The sequence below is a fragment of the Canis lupus genome, chromosome 4 (assembly GCF_003254725.2).
Source record: "Canis lupus dingo isolate Sandy chromosome 4, ASM325472v2, whole genome shotgun sequence".
Classification (NCBI taxonomy): Eukaryota; Metazoa; Chordata; class Mammalia; order Carnivora; family Canidae; genus Canis; species Canis lupus.
Genome location: NC_064246.1, coordinates 65,741,038 through 65,750,808, shown reverse-complemented (window position 1 = coordinate 65,750,808; position 9,771 = coordinate 65,741,038). Strand labels below are relative to the sequence as shown.

The 9,771-nt window shown below is 33.8% G+C and overlaps 1 long non-coding RNA gene across 1 annotated transcript; it reads left to right on the top strand.

Annotated features, from left to right (window-relative positions):
* Window positions 1-5,640: 5,640 nt before the first annotated feature.
* On the top strand, window positions 5,641-8,595 carry LOC118354428 (uncharacterized). Its single transcript, XR_004814858.2, has 3 exons — window positions 5,641-5,752; window positions 8,293-8,348; window positions 8,468-8,595. It is a non-coding gene; the product is annotated as an uncharacterized LOC118354428 (long non-coding RNA).
* Window positions 8,596-9,771: the final 1,176 nt, after the last annotated feature.

Genomic DNA, 9,771 nt, shown 5'->3' with positions numbered 1-9,771 from the left:
CTGTTTGCACTTTTCAGGTGAAGTATACTTCTAGAAACATGATACTGATTAGAATTGTTAGAACATATTAGAATTAGAATCAGAATTATTTTTACATTATGGAAAAAGATGTTTTAAGTATCTCCACATTCTGCAGCTATCCCAGGGCTCTGACTATATGAAGTGCTCACTAAGAATCTGTTGAATAAGCAAATTAATGAAGAACTTGATCCTCAGAGAATAGAAGAGTAATGTACTACTCTGAACCAACAGAACTGAGACTCTTTCTCTAGGATGTTAAACCAAACCACTTATTTAGTCAGCCTGCAAATTCAATGTAAAATTCAGTCAAACAAGTGGAAAGGAGAGCTCTGTAGAGATGAATATTAAATATATTAAATAGGACTTTAGTAACTTATTGCTTAATGAATGCCGAGTAGCAAGTTTATGCCGCCTCTTCCCATGGCAGTTACAAAATTTAATTGTACAAATAACTCACGCTGTATGTGCTGTGTTATCTTTATTCATATTCTATAAATCAGGGAAAATGTCCAACTGGCTACTTGAAAGACAGAATACTGAAATAATATTATCATAGCATAATTTTAATAGTTTTTAAACTTCATTTTAGCAAAATTCTTGAGAGCATGCTGCTCTGGTAGTAAATAATTATGGCAATAACACCTTTCTTCTTTTTTTTTTCCATTTGGAAAATGACAGCATCACCTTGGGAGAGGTCAGAAAAACTCTTCACTATGCTTGTCATTCTTTGGCTTTATGTAGCTGAAGGTGAAGATGACCAAACATACAAAATAATATGAAAGAACTGACCAAGTTTAATTGCCAGAACACACTTACTGTTCTTGTATTTTAAAATGTGCTAGTACACAACCCATTGGCTTATTAGCAGGTTATGGGGTGGATTTTGGGGTTTTCAAAACAACCAGAACTATAAGAAACTTGTGGAAGTCAAAAAAAAGCCATGAAGCAAGAAAGAAGATTGAACAGAGAACCTGCAATACAGACAGAATGAATATCAGCTAGACAGATGCCCAGCTTTCAAATTTAAAGACACCTGAAAGGGATTTCTAAAGAATGACATCATTTTGTAGCATAGTGACCCACTGTAAAACAAAGTAAGAATGCACAACTTAAAACTTTTATCTAATTTTTGCTGTGAGTTAATTAAGTTTCACTCCTCAGCAGTTTTCATAAAAACATAACAGAATTTTAGCATTGATACACTCCCCTGGGTCTAATTCAAAGGTCCACGTTGATTCCTTTCCAAAGATGGAATCAGTTCTCATCTTCTTTGTGTTAAGGTCTTCTATATTAATAGTTCATGCTCTCTCAATTTGTATTATTCAGGGCTTTGGACCAACTAATTAGTTTTCTTAAATCTGGACACAATGTACATTGTAGCTCTGGTTGTGACAAATGAGCCCTTCCAACAAACAAATGATTTAAAAACAAGGAATGAAACAGTCTTATGTTTTAAATTTTAAAACAAAACAAAAGCAGTCTAGTTCATTGATAGAAGTGGATAAAGATTTGTTTGGTAAGCAGGGGTACAGATGCAATTCTCAGGATCATACATGCAGCTAAATGCCTTGTCAGAGCCTTTCAAAAAGCCATTCCAAAATTATTTGTGCCATCTGCATGTGGTGGCAGAGCACGGAGATAGAGCTAGAAGCAAGTAAGCATTTTCAGAATTTTGTTTTCACCAAAGCACCACTGTGTCAGAAGAGGACCCCTAGAGATTGATGCTGTGGAACACAGACTTCCTTTCTGGGCCTACAAAAAATGGTGAAAAAATATGCCAGGCTTGTTGCTCATTGCCCTCTTCTTCAAGGAGATTTTGAACATGAAAGTCTGTGACCTTCTGAATTCCAAACATAGAAAGATTTATTGTATTTAATCGCAGGAGGATCTTTAAATGTGGTGACTCATTCAGAAAGAAGACTTTTTTTTATTATGAAAAACTAATTTATAGTCCTGTTGTGGTTGCTTTCAGGAGCACTTTTATAACTTTTATAACTGGTTTCTACTAAACCCAACAAGGAAAGATCATCCTAGTGAATGACAGAGAGAGATACCACATGGCCTCACTTAGGACACAAGTTTTTGCTATACCCATGCTTTGGTTTGAGAAGCATTTGGAAGTGTTGATAAATGTACTAGATTATTTAGCCTAAGATCCTACTAACAGCTATTTACAAATCCAGTATTTCAGTAAGGGTTCATTATTCATAAGGGGAGCTGTCGATCATTTCCATTCTATATGGACTCAGTGAAGTTATTTATTAAGTGAGCAAAAGCTATTGGTAGAATGGCATTGATAGATTTGCTTGATGCAGGGCTGCCACAAACCTTCAATTTGTAAAGTATGCAATATCTGTGAAGCCCAGTGAAACATGATATGCCTGTACTAAGTACTTTACATGCATTAGCTCATTTAATGCTTTATTGTTATGTTTTATTGTTAGTACTAGGGAGAAATTTTAAGATACTAAGAAATTTGAATTTAAGAACCTCCGAAATATAGCATTTCTCTTACATGTCATAGTTCTTAACCAACTGAGAAGTAAGACAGATGGCAACCAAAATATTTCCTTTTTTTACTGATAAAGGTCATACAGGAGAATGTTATTTATATATTTGAGCAAGTGAGTTTTCCAAAGATGATCCCCTAAATTAGACAGATTGATCTACCCTGGAGGAGCAGGAGAAAGTGTGTGCTCCTTGATAGCTCACTCCCAGGGGAAGAAAACACAAGAGGCTGAGTTACACAGGCTGAGCTTCTCCTTCTCCTTGCAACCATCAGTCAGTTGGTGATTTCACTCCCTTGGGGCAGAGAGGATATGGGACCGGAGATAAGTCAGGAATGAAACACTAACGAGCATTAGGAGGGGGGAATGAAATGTTTTCCGTGCCCCCAAAGTTTTCAGATTTGTTGTTGCTTCCTTGCCTACAGACTTGGCTCACCAGACTTGACCATTAACTCAATGTTCAAGATGTACCGAAAGCTCCCTTATAGCATGAGGCTAACAATCTATCAAGGAGTCCTGCTTCCTTTCCAAGAAGGTTATTTCCTCGATGTATATCTCTCAGGTTCAGAGTATGCTCTTGAGACCACTGGTTGACAGTAGAGATTTTGCCCCTAGGTTTTCACTCAATAAGTTTGGGCTCATTCTCAGATCAGGTACCATATTATATGTTTAAGAAAACAGACTACCTTATTATATTGTATCATCATAATACTATATTCCTCCAGGGAGGTAGGATTCCTATTAGATTTTCCATTAGCCCTTGAATCCTAGTCTATTCCATCCATCATACTGGGTATTTCTAGAGCAACTCTCCCTGTAAATACTGGGTAAGTATTAACCTGGTAACGAGAAGAGAGGCTCTTTTTGAGGATAAGAGAGAACCATCTCCAAAGTGGATAATAGCATATTAGGAAAGAGAAATGGGTAAGAAATACCTAAAACTGGCCACTTGCATTAGCAGATGTTTTCTTATGGAACAGCAAATAGGTGCTCTGACCAGACCAAATGTGACATCAGTTCCAAACTCTAATGAATTGTCTTTAAAGGATAAGATCACTTTTGTCATTAAAGTGTTAAAGGGCTTAATGACTACCACACTTTCATCCATTACTTTATTTTGGAAAGTGGCAATTTGGTCCTTTTTCAAGACCACATTTTGTTTATGTGCCTTGTTCAAGATATAGCAACTAACATGTCATGCAAATCAGATTTAATTAATCTCTACTTGGCTTTCTTAATTAAAATAAAAAGAAGATGAATCCTCTTACATTGCCTATAAATACATCTTTCATAAATAGAGCATTTATAAAAGTGCTGAGTATGTTATGAGTATGAAGTCTATTGAAAATTAAAATCAGAAGATATTCATTCATTGACTCATCTGGGGCAATATCTTTAATGTCTAGTAATAACAAGTTGTTCCTATGGGATAATCTTATAATGAGTTTGACTTTCCCCAGAAAGATATACAAAAAAATGATTTTCTGAGAGTAAATGGGAAATCTTCCTTTAATGTCTACTCTTTCAATTCCTTTTTTACTTATTCTAATGAAATCATTTCTGGTTTTATTAATGGGTCATTTCATACTAGGTAGTCAAGGATAGAGATCCAAAGTGTTTTAAATTCCCTTTCTTCCCTTCTTTTGGGACAGAGTCTGAGTCATCAATATTTGACCTCTTCCTTAACACTACAAGTTTCTAAGGGAAGTAGAAAGATTAATTTGTGGAAATGGCACTGACCAATTTTTAACTATGTAACTGGATATACTAAAGAACCTAACCCAGTATTGCAGGATAGTAGAGTCTTGTTGTAATATATGATCTAAATTGTATTTCAGGCAATAATTTAAGCAAAATTAGGAAAGATGAAGTACAGACGAGGAATAATTAGGAATTAAAGAGTCTGATATTTAAGGATTGATTGCATAGATGTTGGAGTGTTCCTGTAAATATTTGTGTCATTAAGTGACTTGAAACAACAACAAAGACCTTGGATGATGAGGCAAAGACATCAAGTTTATTTCTGAACATAGTTTGAGGATGTTGCATGAATATCATTATGGCATGATGAAGTTGAAAGTCTGGATCCTATGTTCAGGATAGGGCCAGACTACAAAGATAAATAAATACATTTTGTATGATATTTAAAGAATAACTAGTGGGGTTGTCACACCCATTGATGGAATATCGCCCACAGAGAAAATAAGATGATGAGCATTGAAATTGGCAAAAATGATAAGAAAGTTTTTAGAAGCAGTAGTCTCCAAAGAATTCTAAAGAAAGAAAATCAGATCAATAGTGGGGAGAACTATCATTCTATAGGTTATATATAATACCAGACATTCCTGTTAGTGTTTACACTAAATTATGTAGGGTTTTTTCTATTAGTTTTATTTTTATTTTTTCAGCTTTATCAAAGTATAATTGACAAATAAAAATTGTATATATTTAAGGTGTACAATGTGATGATTTGATACATATATACACACACACATTATGAAATGATTAATACTATTCAAGCTGATTGACATATCTATTCCTCTCACATAGTTACCCTTTTTTTTGTATATGCAAAGAGAACAGTTGAGAACTCTTTTAGCAAATTTCAAGTATACAATACAGTATTATTAACTATAGTAACATTGCTGTACATTGGATAAAGTTTTATATTACTATTGTGAGAAAAAAGGAAATAAGAAACCACCATATACATATGGATCTGCTTTGTTGGATATTGATGGTGACCTGGGCTATAGAAAGTATCTAAGAAGTGAAAGTTTCAACATACTGTCTTGATAAGTATACTTTCATTCTTCTCTTATTTAGGTCACACTTGGAAGGCTCTCTGATTAATTACTATTGGCCAACAGGATGACTCAAACAGCGGTCTATGTGTCAATATGGCCTATACCCTGGTAGTTTTGCCTCGTGTCCATAGGTATGAATTATTTTATTCACAAGGGTCATAATGATTTACTCTGTTTCTTTTTAGTTACCTACACACTCTTAACCACAAATCCACTTCTAAAGTCCCAACTGACAACTAGGTCAGTATTGGACAAACACAGATACCGTGAGTTCACAATGAATTAAACATCTTTCTTTTTTTATCAGAGGAGGTAGAAGCCTGGTTTCAATGCAGTAGCTGATGCTCCTCAGAAAAAAAAGATCCTGACTTCATACATCAAACTCAGTTACCCACCTCTAAGCAAAAAATAGTCAAGGTGAGTGCCCAATCCCTGTAAATCTGCCTAATCTGCATTTGAAGTTAAATTTTGTGATACTTTTAATAAATCAATTTTTTTCTTTTCAGCCACACATGGAAAATGTTACTTGGTTAAGGATATAGATAAAACCATTTTGTAGAATTCAAAAGATATGGAGGAGGAAGTTATGTTGAGTGTGTGTATCTGTGTGTGCTCATGTGTATACAAACGTGTGCTTACATATGTGGATACATCTAATTTAACCACTTTTAACATAGTCAAGATTGCTAACAACCTTATTACTATGGAAGGGGTAAAAAAAAAAAATACCCCATATGACAGATGAGGAAACAGGGTTGAAGAGCTGAAATAAGCTCTGATTACAGAGTAAGCTCCTTGTCGAATTTGACTTTGTGTTGCATGTAGCACAGTGCCTGGCCATCAGCAAGCCCATCAGGAAGTTTGCTGACTGGCTATGGGAAGAGTCACACAACATGCTGAGCTACAAAATGAGAATTGGACTCAGTTTTCCGACTCAGCTCCAGTTTTCTAGTACACAGTAAAGAAAATTAAAGCAAGCTTATTTTCCTTGAAGAGTATAAATTCTAGTCCCTGCGTTTTATGCTGTTATAAAATTTTTTCTGACATAATATTGTTGTCCTGACATCTGTTGGTTGGGACAGACTTTAATAATGGATTCAGTCAACCCTCTGGATTTGAAAGTAACCTCAGAAGAATCAGAGCCACTCAGGGAGTATCTCCTGGGTCTTTTTAGGTTTTTAATACTTCTATTAATGGTCTTTCAGACACCAATATTTCTGAAATTTAATACAGCAATGATATTTTTCAGAATGATAAAATACAGAATGATATTTTTCTACATGGATCATCACAGCTGGAACCACAAAGATCAATGAGAACACCGCATTTTTTTTGTACATAGTACAAAATGTAAGTGAGTGTATTAAATCCCTAATTTCTCCTCCATGGACATCGGAATTAGGCATCTGGACTGTTCAGTTTGATAATACTGATGCAAGTTTAATTGAATAAGTTGAAAATCTTACATAGCTTGGATTCACAATTCATGTTTTATGACATGAACTCTAAATTTTATGCTAAAAGTACAACTCTCTATTCACCTTTGGTCTTTCTGGTGAACAGCCCCTAATCTGAGGCTATCTGGGGGCCTTACTGTGGGTCCTCTCATTCACATAAACTCAGGTATGGTTTATACTTTTTATAAGTCACAAAAGACACCTCTGTCACTCTAGAAATCCCAGGCATTTTAGATGCTGTATACTAGGAATGCAGGACAAAGACCAAAACAGTTTTTTTTTCTTTTATTGTTTTTCTATTTTGTTTTGAATAAAGACTGTTGTCAGGGATGAAAAAAATAAAATAATAAATTTTATGCTGTTATAAAATTTTTTCTGACATAATATTGTTGTCCTGACATCTGTTGGTTGGGACAGACTTTAATAATGGATTCAGTCAACCCTCTGGATTTGAAAGTAACCTCAGAAGAATCAGAGCCACTCAGGGAGTATCTCCTGGGTCTTTTTAGGTTTTTAATACTTCTATTAATGGTCTTTCAGACACCAATATTTCTGAAATTTAATACAGCAATGCATCTTTATTCTTACAATACAAAATATCAAAAATGTTCTTTAATACCATTTTAAAAATATTAATAATTTATTCAATATATCTTTTCCCATAAGAAAAATGAGGGAAATCCTTAAATATAAAATTTTACCTGATGAGCTAGATGTCTTATATATATAATCAATTCTATAAATTTGCATTAGAATTGTTCATCTTTACTTGAAAGTAAGCTTTGAGAATACTTTTTTTTACTATTTTAAGAGGTATAAAGTACCTTAACATCACCACTTTGAAATGGCTGAGAAAATACGAAACAGTGATTATTTCAATCACAAAATCCAATTGTAGAATACTAGCTTATTGAAGAAAGCAGCTGGATACCTCAATTCCTAGCCTTATGCAATTTCACTAACACTTTAGTTTTTCATTGAAAATGGATTTGTCTAAACTTCTCTATTTTATTTTTTTGTAAAACAAATGTTCTCAAAAACCTATTATTCATTGGTCAACAACAACAACAAAAATTGTTCAGCTCCTGACTTTATTCTGAGGACAGAATGTACTTTTATCCTTTCTCTGTTAGAGGTAGACTTTGGTATTTGGACAATGGAAAGAATATGAATTACATTATATTGTGTTCAACATCATTTCAGAAATTTTATTCTTTTGGCAATATATATATGTTTTCCCCTTAGAATACAAATACCTCTCCATGATGTGAGTACACGGCCAGAACTAATTTGGAGTTACTGAAGCAATGCTCAAGAATCAAGAGTGGAAGCCCAGTTTACATGATACTCTCCAAAGTCTATAGATATAGCCAGAAAGACTCAGCAGTAAACTTTCTCATACTAATCAATAGTTACAGCATATTTCATTGGTCTAACTCAAATAACCCTTAGGTGTTCTCATTTATTTTGAACTGCTTATCATATTTTTCTGCTTCTCAGATTCTCAGAAGCATATGGAACTATGATGGATATACTTGAAACATAAAAGGAATTTGGTAAGTGTTCTGGGATCTCTCATTTGGATCTATTATTTGCATGGAAAGTCAGTTTTATATTAAAACAAAATGGTAATTTTAGATGAAAGAATCAAAATATCACATAATTTTTCTTAAAGATAATGAAGGAATCTTCCAGAGAAATCACATTACTGCCTGCCTGCTCAAACTCAGTTCCAGTAACCACCTAACAGGTACCCATGTTCCAGTCCCATCAGAAGATGTCTCATGATGGAAATATGCCTTCTTTCTTGTAAATTCAAGTTTTTGCCCTGCAAGTCTTTGACATTGAGTATCATTCTTCTATATCTTTTCCTGGCCAATTTGTAGTCCTAGAAGACCCACTACCAGCTTCATCTCTTCTTCAAATATCTTTTCTGGCCTGCTCAGATGTAGCCATAACTGCACTGGGTTATATACATAGTGTTTTGTACATATTTCTTTTTAATGCTTTTCTTATGCATATTGTTGTTATCTTCCATTCTTACTGGATTGTATGATCCTTGAAGGCAAAGATAATAGATTTTATCTTTGCATGTCTGGTGATTTGAAGGAATTAATCGCTTCTCTTCCATCTATTCACATCCCATAATAAGGGACTCTATACCCAGTAAATCCTCAACATATGCTAGCTGGCTGACATCTGCTATATTGAAATCACTCTATTATAAAATCTTGCACATATTAAATATTAATATATATATAATTTATGTCACACCTGTTTTCAAAAATTATGAGGCAGCTTTAAAATATACCTAAGGAAATATATATCACAAACCCAAGACATGGTAACCAAATTGAGCTTTATGAATCTCATTTAGTTGCCCTTTACTTTATCATCATTGAATATATGAAATTATAAATTGGACATTAAACCTTAATGTAAATTTTTAAAGCTATCTTTTATATTAGACAGAATTTGAGAGTGTATCACCAATGTTTTGGAATTTAGTACCACAATGCCATCTACCAAATGGATGGGGAGCAATTGAATAACATTACAACAACATTCTAGGATATAATTCTTGTCAAAAGTATTTCCAGGGGTGATTCTTGATTTAATAATTTTGCCAGATGGCTATGTCAAGTTCTATATAAATGAATATTGGTTCCCCTATGGAGGGAGGAAATTAGCAAGTAAATCAGGTATGAAGAATTCATAAGAAGGGAGTTTTAAAGCTGCAAATCTTTTAAAGTGACCCATTTCATAAAAGAATATGTCTTAAACACTGATTCATTATGAAAAGATCAACACAAATAATGCCTGGTTGCTAAGAATTCTATAATAATTTCAGAGATGAAAATTTGAGGTTAAGATATTTTGTAACACATGAAGATTATTAACAGTAAAACAATGGTGAAGTAGGAGAAAAATGTGATTTTTATGTTTTTTTTTCTTTAAACAATTTCTTTACTTACTCAT